The following is a 16,380-nucleotide window of genomic DNA, read 5'->3' as shown; positions in this document are numbered from 1 at the left end:
CTTCTAAAGCACATACTCTGCTCTGTAAATGGGAATTATATTAGCAAATGCAAATGTTTAGGAGTTGTGATTTCTGCCTGTGGTAATTGCCCTGCTGGAGAGTTCATGTGTATGCCACTTCTCTGGTGTCTGGAAAATAACCACCTAGTGGTGTATGCCCTTACACTGCCACCAGTAGAAATTCAAATGAAACTGGGGTGTCTTGTTTCCAGCCAGATGTGAACATCATTCTGCTGGGATGCTCTGAAGATGCACAAAAGAGATCAGTGGAGGGGGAAGGAGACAGCCACAAAAAGTTCCAGTTTTGTGGGTAGCACTGAAAGAGTTACATTTTTAAAGCACTTACTTGTAAAACATTCTACATTTAACTGACCTGCCTTTCACCCAGGCTTTTACATGTGATGACATTGATAAAACAGACAGACTGAGAAAGAATCAACAGCTTGCTTTGCAAAAATGTTAGTAAATCATTTTAGAGTTGAAAGAAGCTTTTATATTAATGAAATGACTTTGTATTACAAACCTAATCTGGATTACCTGCATAATCCCTTGTCATCTTAATTCATGAATATATAGTATGAATTCTCAAAGGTCTGTTGCCCTTGCCTGAAAGTTTTAATTTCTTTCTAAGTATATCAATATCATTGTAGTGGGTTTACGTGGCAAGGTTTTGGTAGCAGGGGGCCATAGGGGTGGCTTCTGTGAGAAGGATCTAGAAGCTGCCCCATGGTTGGTAAGGGCCCCACTGCTGACCAGAGCTGAGCCAATAAGTGATGTTGTTTTGTGCCTCTGTAAGAGCATATTTAAGACAGGGAAAAAAAATGCTGCACCACACAGCAGCTGGGAGAGTGAGAGGAGTGAGGAACAGCCTTGCAGGCGCCAAGGTTGAAGAAGGAGGGGGAGAGGTGCTCCAGGCACTGGAGCAGAAGTCCCCTGCGACCTGTGGTGAGGACCATGGTGAAGCAGGCTGTCCCCCTGCAGCCCATGGAGTACCACTGTAGAGCAGGGTTCCACGCCGCAGCCCGTGGAGGAGACCACGGTGGAGCAGGTGGACCTGCACCAACGGAGACTGCGGCCTGTGGAAGACCCCTGCTGGAGCAGATTCTGGGCTGGGCCTGCAGCCCATGGAGAGGAGCCCACGCAGGAGCAGGTGACCTGGCAGGAGCTGCTGCCCATGGGGGACCCAGGTTGGAGCAGCATGCTCCCGAGGGATGGACCTTGTGGTACGGACCCTTATCTGGAGCAGTTCTTGAAGAGCTGCTGCCTGTGGGCAGCCCATGCCGGATCAGTTCAGCAAGGACTGCATCCCGTGGGAGGGACCCCACAGCACAAGGGATGAGAAGAAGGAGCGGCAGAGAAGAATTGCTATAGACTGACCATAACCCCCATTTCCCTGTTCCCCTGCGCCTCTCAGGGGGAGGAGGAGGAAGAGGGTGGATGGGGGGGGAAGGTGCTTTTGGTTTCTTTCCTTTGTTTCTCACTTCTCTAGCTCGTTAGTAATAGGCAATAAATCTTACTATCTCCCTATGCTGAGTCTTTTGCCCATCACAATAATTACTGTGCAGTCTCCTTGTCCTTATCTCAACCCTTGAGCCCCTTTCATCATATTTTCTCCCCATTCCTCTTTGAGAAGGGGGAGTGAGAGAGCGGTTGTGGTGGAGCTCGGCTGCCCACCCGAGTAAAACCACCACAATCATACATCTGAAATCAGTCAGAAATGAAAACACAATGTACACAATATTTCTTGTACAAATAGAACTTGAAAGTATCTTAAACATGTGTTATGTATTTTCCTATTGAATATCATTACAAATATTAAATATATCCTAATGCCTTACAGTTTAGTTAATGTGATTCATGTTACTTAGAACTTTATATGCAGATTTTTTCAAAGGGAGTTTGAAAACATGGATAATCCTCAAACATGTCAGTTAACGTTACTTAATTCATCTAATGTTCTTAAAAGGTGGTTTAGAACACTTTTCTCTTTCAGTAGGAATATTCTGGGGATGGCAAACAACTCTGAGAATCAAGAGAAAACACAGTAAGGCCTACCATTTCCAGCCTACACAGTCTACAACTCAGAATATTTCACTTATAAACATTTTTGATCTTCAAGAATCTGTAAGCAAGCCGGAAGTTTCAAACTACCTTCTACTACAGCCATAGTGAATTCAAAGCTATATACATATTTTTTTCTGCAAATTAATATCTTCTTTCATGCAATAAAATGGTTTTCAAAGGAACGATATTGATCCCTTCAATTCCCCAAGATAAATGTATTTAGGCATACTCAAAAGAATCTTCCTTTATATTGAAAGTTAATCTTTTTTTTTATTTTCTTTTCTTTTTTTCTCTGCCATAAGGCAACTTTGTCATGTACCAATAAGGCTATCAGAGCTTCCAAATGCAATGTATTGTTGACTTCTTTATTTATTTTTGTTGTTCTTGTTATACTGCCAATGCAGATAATACTTCAACAGTTTTCTCAGCCAGTACCAACAGAGAGCTGGCTCATTTAAACTCTCTTTGAATTGTGTACAATTTAGTCACAAGGCTAGATTTCTCATAGTGTTACACAGGGCAGCTAAAGACCAATATTTGCCATGCAGCTCAGTTTCCTTCTAGTTCTGTATTTCATATGTACCTCAACTTACCGTTTATATTACTGCTAAATTCAGCCAGAGCTACATCACATACCAGTTGCTTTTTCATAATTCTAGGATCCTTCTGTATTTTCAGGTTGCGTAAACAACCCGATGTTATACTGATAGCAATGGCGTCTACAAGCATTATACCAGACTTAGCAATGAGAAGACTGACCTAAGCAGCCTATTTATAAAGTATAAGATCTTATAAAGAGTAATTCTTAGAGTGTAAAAGCCAAGAATAACTAATAGATTTGGGTGACACGGAGCAGGAATGTAGGAGCTAATGCAGTACAGAACAAAATGAATGGAAATGCTTAGAATGGACAACCTCTGGTAGTGATATTCCAAGGGAATTTGATTTCTCCTTTTGTCAAGTGGAGTTCCTTTCCAATTTCTCATCAGGCCAAACATGGACAGCAGTTTCAATAGGATACCATGATATTTTTCAATCCTCCTTTTATCATTTCTAATGGCAAATGCCAGCAGTATATAACTGCTTGCTATATCACACTTTCTTCTATCTGAAGATGAAAGGAGTAAATCAAAGATGGAGGTGAGGGTGGTTGCTGGGTTTTCTTTAGAACAGCTTTCAATAAATCACCAGAATTACCAATGTGGATCTCCCAAGAGTTATTTGGAAGTATTATACTTTGTTGCATGTGTTTATTCAATCACTTTATGGATCTAGGTTAGATAAGCAATGAAAGGCAAGTTAGAAACCTTGTTGATATCATCTTGCATAACCTCTTTGATTCATTTTTAAGCAGATGAAGATCTAGCCTACAATCTTCACAGTGTTTTTGAGAAGAACCAGGCTGAACTCCAAATTGCCCTGATAGTTCCGTAATTTTACCATTCTTTAATTGTCCAAATATACTTTTGTGTTCATTTGTTTCCTGAAATAGATGAAAATGATTAACTCTGTATTGAAACCAAGGCAGGAGTTCTTGACAAAATCCATGTGTAATTTTCACATCAATTAGCTGTTTGATACAAGTTTTACAGTTTATGCTTTGTGCAATGTATTGGGTTTACCATTCTTTACTCCATCGACAGTGAAATCACACCACATCACTTCTTTTATTTCATTCTCCATCTGCTCTGCAACATCTCAAACTTCCGCAGTGCACCACAAGTTTCTACACTTCACTGGGCCTTTTCTTCAGAATTACTAAGTCATGTTCATGCAGACTGCACCCTGGGCAGCCAAAAGAATTGTAAATATATGGACTCACTTTCTTCACTGCTGAACCCTTTTCTATGGCTCTTCTGAGTTTTCCAAAAGGTCCTTCCCAGCTGCAGATAAACAGCGAACTCTTCCTGATGACTTCCTGACCAGTTTAGTATCCTTATTTAGGCAAATCCAAAAATACTAAGACTGAAAAAAAAAAAAAAAAAGTGTGTTGGGGAAGAAGCAGTTCTGGAAAAGTGTCTGTCATACCTAACTGTACAGCATTATCATTTCATAACCTCTTATGAGTCTACCTAACCAGATATTAGTATAGCTAATCTACATGAATTACATGGTAATTCTGCATGACTTCTCAAAGCAACAAAACTGAATTTGAACAAGAAGTAAGTATCAAATTCACAGCTCAATTTGGGTTAGCAGATGCAGCCACAAAACTAACCCTCCACTCCTTTGGGATCAGGAAATGGTTATGGCACTAAGAAATCATCAAGAAAGGTTGAAGCTAATTGAAGCAAATACTTCACTGAAATTAAATAGTATTTTGGTACTCAGTTCTGCTTACTCTACTGAGATTTGTGACCAGCTCTGGCAACAATATTTTCACTCCATTTGCATTTTATTTTGACATCGTCTCAAATTTCCTTCACAATCATAAAATATTTTGCATATTGTTTTCCCACAGCATCAGGAGACAAAACTTTGCAAGTTGGTGTAATATATGAAATTTGAAGTAGTTCATGCTGCTAAATGTTATGACTTTAATTGAACTTTCTGGGAGGCACATTATTCCACTTCTCAGAATTATTTTCCCAATAAAACTTTGGTCTAAAAATAGTTTAGATATGAAACTTAGTTTGCTTCTCAGACTTTTAAATTCATCATATAGTTTCAGAGCAATAAAATCCCAATGGGTACAACCTCTTCTACTTCAATAAACTGTCTTCTACATCTGATACATTCTGTTCAAGTTAATGAGTGAAATTCCTGGACCTTGCTTCTCTTGGTGATGATGAGAAGACAAGTTGCCAGCTCTGCGATTCTTCCGGTCCGGTCTCTTCTTACATTCCAATGTAGTCTGTACAATTCACTACTAGCAGTCACAGAGCAGATCTGGCTTTTCAATTGGTAAGGCAAGATCCATTAATGTATTTTCAGAAGGGATAACTTCATATTCACGGAGTCAAAAAATTCCATGTACCAAATAACATCCTGTAATACTGTTATGAGATCAAGACAGAATTTCTGGTACCACAGAGATTTCACTAAATCTGCACCTTTCATATAACTATTGCAATTTTAACTTTCTCAAATCCAGGGTGAAATTTCTAGTTGAAACAGACACAATCATGACACCAGCATGACTAAAAGCTCAAGTGAAGACATAGACATAAATATAATACGGGGAGACCAAGGTTTAAGTTTCATTTTGGTGACATTAATCAGAGGTAAATGAAGAGATTTTTGAAAAATCATCTCTTGTCCCACTCTCCCTGACACTATGCAGTAACTTCCCTGTTTTTCTGGGAATTGTCTTTCATATTATAAAAGTAGCCCAAACATGAAAGAAGAAAAAAAAAGCAACAACCCTACACCTGTAAGTAAAAAGGGATCCAGCTATGAAACCCCATTTGCTACTGCACTTTGGAGGACATGCTATAACACTTGTATTTCTTAAGAACAGTTCTTTAATTTTATAACAATGTTTCTTTACCACCACAGTTTTACCAGTAATAGGGATTTAAGCACTCCAAGCCCCTATGAGATTTGGCTAGTTTTTATATGTTCTATGCTAGCAGCATTTGTTCACTGAAAGTTTTCAAGTTAACAATTATTTTGCAGTCAGATGACTTCTAGATATTGTGGTAGGAACAATGGTGGAGACAGTATTTATTGTACTTGTGAAAGAAAATGCAGTCCTCCAATATGATTTCATGCATCTTTGATGCTGGTTACATTACATCACTTCAGTATATTTAGGAACAAATTAGCTAAGCCAGGACAAACCTGCTTTAGACTCTCCTGTTTCAGCGTAAGGAGAATTTACCTTGATTTAGCTTAAATTGGTTCTTAATTGAATTAATCCTGAAAAAAATTCATTCATACTTGTATTGCTATTAGATTAACCGAATAAATGAGAGAATAAAAGAAAAAAAAAATCACTTATTTTAATCAACATAACTATCCTATGTAGGTTTTTGATGGGTCATTGCTTGGATACAAGTTTGTAGGTCCACAGAGTTTGCTTACATAGCACAGATAACATTTAGAGGTACCCTCAAAAGTCATCTGTGACTTAATTCTTTCACCTACCTCAGTGGTCCCATCTAAACTAATATAGTATCATGTTTCCTGAGTAATTCAAGCCTTTTAGAACTGCAGTAAGAATTTATTCTTAAAGTATATAGAGAGATACTCATCTCTGAGGCAAGGGATTTGGGGGTATAGTCTGTGCATTTCAAAGTAGCTCCAATACACGAGCCTATGAAATCAGCAGGGGGAATTCAGAAGGTGAAGTTTTGCCTTCTTTCACAGAATTTCTATAAATTGCCATTCAATGACAATTGTTGAACCATTTCTCGACCGGCCTTTAGAAGCAATGGTATGTTGGTGTCTTTTACATTGGCATCAATATATCCAGTCTTGACAACTTAATAGATTAGACCTATGCTTTACTAGCAAAATGTACAGCTATATGCATATATACAGCCAACAGAACCACCTCCCAAAGTAAGCCTTAGGTGTTCCATAGCATTTGCTCTGTATTTTAAAGGTTCTTCTACAAGCAGAATAGTAATCAATACAGTTAGAGTATGACAAGAGGAATTCCATTTGCTCCAAAACTCTATCAGTTTGATTTATTCTAGATGTTTCTGTAATGTGCCCCTCATGGAATACTGCCATACCCAAAGAAGGTTAAGACCTCACTTGTAATTATAAAGAAACAAAATTTAAAATGTCAGGTAATGACAAGCTGACAATAGCCAGAAAATTTCCTAAGGATAACTCTGCTCCTAAGTCACCATGTGATTAGGAGATATGGGGGTGGGAGAACATCAATCACTATGTGAGTCAAGGGAAGTGACAGATGTTTTTGAAAGTTTTGGTTATTGTTTTCTTACTTTTTTGAGTGCCAGTGCTTTTTGTATGTTAGCCTATCACAGAATCACAGAATCACAGAATAGTCTAGGTTGGACAAGACCTCCAAGATCACTGAGTCCAACCTCTGACCTAACACTAACAAGTCCTCCACTAAACCATATCCCTAAGCTCTAAACATCATCTAAACGTCTTTTAAAGACCTCCAGGGATGGTGACTCAACCACTTCCCTAGGCAGCCTATTAAATGATGAATATGTGCAAGACTGATGTGTCAAAATTGTTCCCCTCCTCCAAATATGTGAAGCAAGGTTTTATGATTTTATTCAGGTGTGTTCTGAAACATCTAAAGACTTCCAATTAGTCGCATAAATAGCTGGTGCTCAGAGCTGTAAAGTGAAGGCTGTGAAAAGAAAGAAGAAAGGACCTCAAACAAAACAAAAGAGTCAACCAGTAAAGAAAGGTTTGTGACTAGAAGAGACAGAGAAACTTCTTAACTTTATGACTGGCTGCTATATCCTGTTATGCATCTCAACACACTGTTGGCAAAGTAAATGGCAACCTGCCCACACGGCACATGGATCAGCAGGTGGCACGTGTACAGCTGGGCATATCTGGCCGGCAACATGTTCAAGTTTGTCTTTGCCAGCTAACCAGATTTTTGGAGCCAATCTCAGTTATTAAGAGAAAGGATCACTAATTTTCCTTTTCTCTATTTGCCATAAGATTTTAAGACTTTACAATGGGAATGTGGCATGGTGGGAAATATGTTCTGTGAACCCATCACAGCTGCCACAGAGCCCTGGGTCCTCAGAGAGGAAAGGTAAGTCACAAAACTGTTACCCAGCTTGTACAATGAGCACAGAGTAGTTGAAAAACACTGCTTTTTTTTTTTTTTTTTTTTTTTTCTGCAGCTTTTCAAAGGTCACATACAATGCAGTTGGAAAATATGATGTTAAAAAAAAAATGCTGTGACACTCCTTTGACTTGTAATCCACTGTGGACAATAAGCCTCTAATGCAGAAAAATAAGCCATATTGGGAACAGGGTAGTCATATAAGCTACGTGATCCAAGGCACACTATACCCAGAAGTACTGACATTGTGTCATGTTTCTAAGGGAAAAGTGCCCATGTAGCCTGAGCTGGGTTTTTAAACACATTTAGCTATGCTAATTCAAAAGGTCAGGTGCCTCAGAGAGCTCATATCAGTTTAGAATTGCTCTAAGAGAACTGAGGTCAAAATCCCTGCAATTTCAGGGGTTAGGCAGATCCTAATCATTTTATGTCCTCTCTTTCAAAGCAGGAGCACAAACAGTATTAAAGCATGTCAAGTTGTGGGGAACACTGAGCAAATGTCTAATTGTGTTGGGAGGCAGGAGACTAAAATAAGGAATCAGTTTTGAGATCTTCTCTGTTAACACTTTTAATTTTCCCTAATAGGACTAATAGACAGAATTTGATGACCACCTAAGTAAACAAGTTCCACAAACAGACCATAATCTCAATGAATTCATGCTTCTTTATGCTTGCTATAAATGTACACATTTTTACAGCAACAATCAATTCTATTATAAGAGGAGGGAAGCTTTTAAAAGGGTGTGGAAAGAAAAATGTATATGAATTCAAGTCCTGTGCCATGTGAAAAACATTTCATATGTCTTATTTTAATGTTTCCTTATATCTACAAAATGTGTAGAAACTTCTCTGAAGAGGTATAGGAAATTTCCTTTCCCTTATTCAGATTCAGCTGACAGTACTATATATTCTTGTCTCTAGGAGGAACCTTTTAAATCAAGTAAATTACTAGTAGCACATTACAAGCATTACTAGTAGCATTACAGTAGTCCATTTATGATGTTGAATTTTTTATGTTTTGGTGGCAAATTAACTGATGGACTATACAACTGGACTAAATGTATTGCTATGGACTGTATGTATTGCTTAAATATCAAAATCTGAACCACAACCAAACATTGTTATGCGGGAGAAGTTAATGCCAGTGTTTACCTTTTGGTATTTTGTTGGTAGGAGAAATATCAGTGAAATGGCTTAGCAAAGCTTTTAAGTTTAGTGTAATAGTGGAAAAAAAAAAAAATGGAAATATAGAGGATTACTCTCGATGTTTCTCCAAAGCTATCCAACTAGCTAAACTTCTCAGTGTATAGAATCAAATCAGACATTTTCTGAGACACTTTATTAGGAATACAATGGAAATGGGAAACTTTGTGGCTAAGACAAAAATATTGCCTCCCCTAGGATTCTGTGAGATTTTAATTAGTTGTCCTGATCATGATCTCAAGTCAAGAATGACAAGTAGAAATAAAGGGAGAAAAAGGAGCTAACCATAAAAGAGACCTTTATTATACCCATGCAGGAATGTTGTCAAAGTAAAAGAAACCTGCAGGAACAAGAGCTTTGAGCTATGATGTTCTTTTCTATATAGTTAATGAAAAGAGACTACAGAAGGTCAAACAATTCTAATTCTCTTCCCTGAAGTTAGTCATTCTTCTTGTTGTCTACTTAGTGAAGGAAGGATTGCATCTGTTCATGGCTACAGCAAGAAAGAATAAATTAAAAGAAGTAAGAATGTATATATTTGTGTCTTTCCATTTCCCTGAACTACTTACGGTCTGAAAGCCAAACCTCATGCAGGTCAGACTCTCCTTGACAAATGGAAATTCTGCATGTGGAAGGGAGTTCAGTTTAATGCTTCCTATATCCAAATCTTCGCTGAGGAGTGGATGATTACTCTGTGCTATTTATTCCTCTTACAAAGCCACTGCATACTGTGTTACCTAGGCTGACATCCTCCCTTCCGTTGTTCCCACTCTCCCACACTTCCTCCAACACTTGACAATGTATAGAAAAAGGTACTGGACACATGACAAAGAAATAAAGTACAGAATCCCTGCTTGGTGAAAAACCATAGGGAGTTATCACCTTTACTTCAGCAAGCTAAGAATTTCAGCTAAAACATCAGTCCTGCATATACAGGAGTTAATAGGCATTTAGGTGTAATTTCTAGGTTTTTGTGATGACCTGGAACAGCTATCTGCAAAAGGTTAAGAATAAATTTTCAGGTAGGTAAGGAAGAAATATATTTTAATATTTTTAATGAGCTGTATGTCTCCTGAAAATAAAATTAGATTCAGATCTTAACATTTCAATGTCATGGGCAGTCTGCTAAATTTCCTTTGTATGGAATGTGAAATTGTGGCTAGGCACTTGGAGAAGAAAACACAACCTTTCTTCCTTTCCATATTCATGATAATATTTGTCATAATAATTTAGTTTGGTTTCAGTAACAGGACTATTGATGTTCTTCCATTTCCCCAATGCATTTCCAATTTCACACTTGCTCATCTAACATCAAATATATTGAAAGGGGTGACAAAACATCCAACAACATTGAAAGAGCAGAGGAAAGAAGAAAGCATAGTCACAGATTTTATTTCACTCCTTTTTCTAAATTAATCAATATTTCATTTTTTAATTCTTAACTAAAGAGCTAGCAATATACTACTTCCAGTCCAAAATATGAAAATCTGACAAGTTGAATTTGAAAATTTGGTTTCGCAAAGACATTCTTGAAATAGAATCCATGATTATTACAAGCAGCAATCATATTCATGAGAACAACAACAACAAAAATAAACACAGATTTTGTCACATGATTCTACCATTAAAATGTCACCAGGGTGATATATTTAACAAATTAGTTCAGGTCATCTTGCCATTGAAAACACAGGAATTTTGTAACTCAGGGTTACTGACTCAGGTAGAACAGAGGTGTAGCAAAACAACATTCATAATCATGATTAGCTGTTTTTTTTTTGTTGTTGTTTGTTTGGTTGTTTTTTTGTTTGTTTTGTTTTTGTTGTTGTTGTTTGTTTGTTTGTTTGTTTTGTTTTTGTTTGTTTTGTTTTCCTTTAATGCTCCAAAACTCACATTCTCATCTCTGCTGCTATATAGCAAAGACCATAGTGACACTTGCTGGTGCAGCAGAGTCAGAAAATAAAATGCAAAAATAAGGTATGCCAACTGCAGTTTTTTTTTATTCATCTCTTCCCTTTGGTATAAATGCTCTGAGGATTCTGTTTCCTGTTTCGCATATCAAGAGATGTACAATATGTAGAGGTAATTATTCTTCTCCTGATCTAACAGTGTAAGCATTCAAATTGCAACCTTGGCTATAGCAGTAGTATGCCACTTTGCTAAACTTAGTTGATTCAATCATCTTTTTCCTTTTTTTTTTTTTCTTTTTTTACAGACATCTAAAGAAGTAAAATATTTCAATATACACTTTCCCCTTGCTCTCTTACCTGTCTCTTTAAATGCCCCTGAATTGCAATAACCTCTTCTTTCAGTAAAGGACTGAAAAAGTCTCTCTTCCCCTGTGGCTGGCATGTACAGGACACCCCAATACTGCTCATGGCTCTGCCAGCTTTCAGAAGTGCAGTGCATTGCACTGGTTCTACAAGGAGAATTGAGTATCCTCAGCACGACATGTAGCCAGAACCTCAGGATGGGTTTCTAGCTTTGGAAGCTTGAGTAAATACCTTATAGTCCTTGTCTCAGCAAATTCTGCGCTGCAAAGGACACTGGGAGACATAGATCTGATTTTATTTGTGGGGGAAGGTTGCTGTATGGACATATTGCCAGACTGCATTGGCTAGAGGTAATGAATGGGTTAAAACCCCTGTACAACCTCTTCCCTCTAATCCACATCTAAAATGGAAGTTATCAAGAAACTAGTGTTAAGGGCATCTTGCAGTGAATGTTCACTTAGCTGAAAAGAGTTATGGGATCCTCAGGTCTGATTTCATACTTGCAGTACTAAAGGTGAATTCCCTTACGGGCTTTAACAACAACAAACAAACAGCTAATGGACAGCAAAGAGATATTTTTGCCATTTGTTGATTATGATGACAGACATTCTCACAGGGAATATCCTAGATGATGCACATCCTAGATTATTACTTCAGTTTTTGTCCTGATTGAAGCAACATGGTAGAGTAGAGGCACCTTCCAAATTGTTAACGTGTAGGTCTAAAAAACTTTAAAAACTGAGCAGGTATAGTAAGGTAAGCATGGATTTTGCACCTTGCTCCTATGGTAAAACAACAGTAGAGAAACTCACGGGTTTAGTCCTTAGCTGCTCAACATCTCAACATCTTTAAAAGGAAAAAGGTTTCTACTTTCTTTTCCACATCTTTTCTTATGACCTTTCCACATTTTTTGACCTGTTCTAAGGAGCAAGAAATACCATTCCCAGCCATATGCTTTTTTGCACAGAGAACAGAGAGGGCAAATAAAGAGCTGCACTTTCTCCTCTACAATGCATTTCAGTATTATATATAATTTGTTATGTGACTCAACTAAATGAGCTTTTGTTTACTCCTTGCCATTTTCTGTCATTCCTCCCCTGTTGTCTGTAAATCACATCTTCCTTTCAGTGTCCCCATTTCACCCTCTATCCTAGGCTAGGGAGTAAAGCTCCCTGCGGGGAAGAGTATTAAAAAAAGAAATAAAGAAATAAAGAAGCATCCTTGTTCACTCAGTACAGACCCTAGAGTAAGACTTTGACACACAGTATCACAGATACTTCTCTACCCCTCATGTATCCTCTTCGACCTCCTCTGACTGACAGAAGTACTGACAACTTCTCAATAGCCATCTGATCAAAACAGAGGATTAGAGCTTCTGGGGTTAGAAGGGGAATTAAGTGTGGCTGTACAACCCTAGATGTGAGAAATAACTTCACCCCTGCACCTAAGAAGAACTCTCTGTTAGCAGCTGGTGTTAGATCCACTGATAGCTTGACAAAGGCATTAATAAAAAAATCGTTCTTCTTTCCAGTCATTAGATGAAAAGTGGGATATAGGCTACCAAACGATAAACTGCTCCAAACTCCCACATAACAGCAATGGAATGAGGAAGGCTGTGATGCTCTTCAGTCTAGGCCTTTATTATTACATTTATCTGTCAACATTTTAGAGTAAATACTTGTAAGATTTTTTCCCAGCCGTTGACTGCAGCATTTGTGATTATAATGCTTCCTTTCATGGAAAAAAAATGTGTTAGCATATAATTTCCGCCCTCTTTTTCTAGTAGATTTCCATGAATTTCATGGACACCAATAAAGAATGCAGTGTCACCTAGCACCCTCAGGAAAATCACTTGTCCTGTCTTCTTCATGTCTTCTCCATGGCCTCTCCCTGCAGTGCTCATCTAAACCATACTGCTTTTAACACACTCAAAAGCACTAGGGATTCAAAGGGGCTGACTTTAGGGCAGATGCTTTACAAGGAGCTGGACACCACCAAAACAGCCCTTGTGAAAGAAGAGTGAAGCTATCTTTACTCTGTCCAACCTGATAGCAACAAAAGTATTGAAAAAAGCAATGTAAATCACAGGGAACATCACCATGTTTCGAGTAGCAATAATTTACAGACAGATTCAGGATTTAAGGGTCCAACATTTCTTACCCTTACAGATCTGAAACTCTTATTATTTTTTTTTTTTTCCTGAATAAAAAGGCAATAAAGAACACTGCCTGTGATTCGACTTATGTCTACCTTCTTAATAAAAAGTTGGTATTGGTTCTTTTGATTATTTTTTTTCTGACAAAGTAGGAAAAGCTGATCAACAAATGCATTGTTCTTTTTACAGTACAACTTTAATATTTTCCATACTGTAACAACGGAGAAAAGAACACCCCAAATATGTCAAAATAAAATTTCTTTGGAATAAAGCCAGGTAAGATAAAGTAATGCTGTCATTGAAAATGGATTAATAAGAAGTAGCAATTGGTAGGAAGAGTAAATACTTTTTAAACCTAAAAGTGCCAGTGCAATAGCCTACTGAAAGGCTATTTTTAGGCCTATTTTTAACAAGCATACCTCAGTATGCTTAATAATAGGAAGTTAGATCTCCAGGGCAAAATATGGAGAGAAAATGTGTACAGCATGCACTTCGAGATCTAAAAAACTTACCTTAATAGATTTTAAAGAATTAAGCTTCTGCTGGCTTTTTTAAGAAATGGCTTTAGAGTATTTTTCCATTATATGTGCTCATTATTTGTTATTGCAAGTGAGGTTTCTGTGTAACTAAAAATCATTACAGCATATGCAATTTCAAGGCATGACTGTCCATAAAAGCCAGTTTTCTTGAATGTAAGTGTGAAACAAGCAAACACAAAAAATTGTTTCTCACTTAAAGAAAAAAATACATTTTCAAATTAACTCAGATTTCAGTTAAAAATCTTTCATCTCTTTTTCAATAAATATTTCCTTATGACCAAGTAGATGTCAAGAATTAAATTAAATCTTCTGACCTTCTTATACGAATCTATATCCAATCTTAAAAATCGATATCCAATTCTAAACATATTAGAGCACTGAAGCCTTGTCTTGGTTTAACCAGGAAGAGGAAAAAGCATCATTTGCTGAGCCATAAGACCTTTTAGCTTTCTCTCTTTGGGAATTAGATGAAGCTGGATATGTTTCTTTTGAGTTTCTTACAATATCTCTCTGCAGTAGCTAATAAAACCCCAAGATATACACAGTAAAATTCACCCCTCTGCAAGGACTACATGTTTATGTCTCATGATAACTTTCAAAATGGAGTGAAAAAAACTTCTCTGTGCATCTGTGTAGACACACATGAATTCTACTACCTTTATTTGAAATTGACAGGACAGAAATTAGGCAAGGTGCATCATTCCAGTCCAGCAAGACTTGAGTAACTAAATCCAAGCCCTCATCATTTTGTTACACATCTCTGAGTTGGTTGCACTACTGGCAGACTTTTGGTGATTAGGTATGGACATGAGGAGGCACACACTACCTTTTTACTGTACAGATCCTAGCATCACTTCTCAGCAGGCTAAAGAGATGAGAAGACATGGCTTTGCACACACAGAAATGAGAAAAGAGATAACTGGGGGAAGCAAGGTACAGACAGGTATCATCTGTCCAGGTTGCATTCTGCCTGGATTACCATTCTGCCTAAACTCATACACCCAGCTCCCAGTACTGCTCATCAGCTAGCAACAGCACTGCACAAATGTCATTCTGCATCTTCTGGGCCAGATCTGCATCTCTTGAGCATCAAAGGGATGATTTTCTACCATACTCTCATCTGAATTCACTTAGAAGAGATCACTTACTATTCGTGGAAGTACTTAATTGTGTAGCCCCCAGAAAGAGTGACTAAAATTACCCCACAACTTGAAAAATACATGTCAGAAAATTAATTAACATTCAGAATGATACATGTATCCTGGAGGCAATCTCCTCAGATAAATTCTTGAGCATGTTATGGCATCTTAGAACAAAAAAATAAGAAGGAAATGTTGTGTGAAGGATGATGAAATACTAGGGAATAGTGTATGTTCAACATACAATATTCAATGTATTGCTCAAGACCAGTAGGACTGGCCCCCAAGATACTTTAACATGCCTAGATATGTGTTAAGTCCAGGATTTTTTTAAAAGAAAAGCCTCTTTTCCAAAGAAGAATATGTATGTCACTGATTCAAGTAAGTAAGAAACATATATGAATTGAAGTAAGAAGTATATACAATCATAAGCTTGCCTTCTAAGGACTTCAATCAGTCCTCATAGTTGCCCATCAGAAAGGCAATATGATATATTCTGAATTTTCTGCTGATGGGAAAACTATGGAACAAAGAAATGAAATGAGCTACATTTCATATTTTATGCAAGAAACTCCCTCTCATCAAATAACTTCTTCAATAGTTTGCTGTATAGTGTCTTCTAGTCCATTAAAAACTCAAAATGAAATATTTCTGTGATTCAAAGATTTTTTTTTTTTAATCCATTTACAATGAAGAATAAAAAATAAGCAGACAATGAAAAAGAAGGGAAAATCCAACTTAATCTAACCTCTTTACCTTTCAGATATCATCAAAAACATTAGTTTCTAGCTGATTAGGTCAGATTTCATCTGCTAATGCTGGGCAGTGATCATGGGTTCCAAAAGCAGACATCTTCAAGAAATATGTTTTCACTTAGAACTGTAAAAACTTCCTTCAACCCATTCCAACCACAAACTGAAGATCTTTAATAATGTCTTGAGCTATCCACTCAGATTTGAGCTATCCACAGATTTGGACACTTCAAAACAGTAGTCATTTTATTATTATTATTATTATTATTATTATTATTATTATTATTATTTTGTGAAGGTTGCCTGGATGTTTGGTTCATTTGCAGGAAGTCACAAGTGCATTGAGGAATGGACCAAATTCTGCCATAGGATCCTTTGACCTCAAAAGAAAGTTGCAGCAGTGGGGAGAGTGGCCACTTGTGAACCCAAAGCCAGCTTCAGCTTTCTAGGCTGATATATAAAATCTTTTTTATTATTATTTTTTCTTTTCTTTTCTTTTCTTTTCTTTTCTTTTCTTTTCTTTTCTT

This window comes from Oxyura jamaicensis, chromosome 15 (genome assembly GCF_011077185.1).
Source record: "Oxyura jamaicensis isolate SHBP4307 breed ruddy duck chromosome 15, BPBGC_Ojam_1.0, whole genome shotgun sequence".
In the NCBI taxonomy this organism is placed as follows: Eukaryota; Metazoa; Chordata; class Aves; order Anseriformes; family Anatidae; genus Oxyura; species Oxyura jamaicensis.
Note: the sequence above shows the minus strand (reverse complement) of the source record.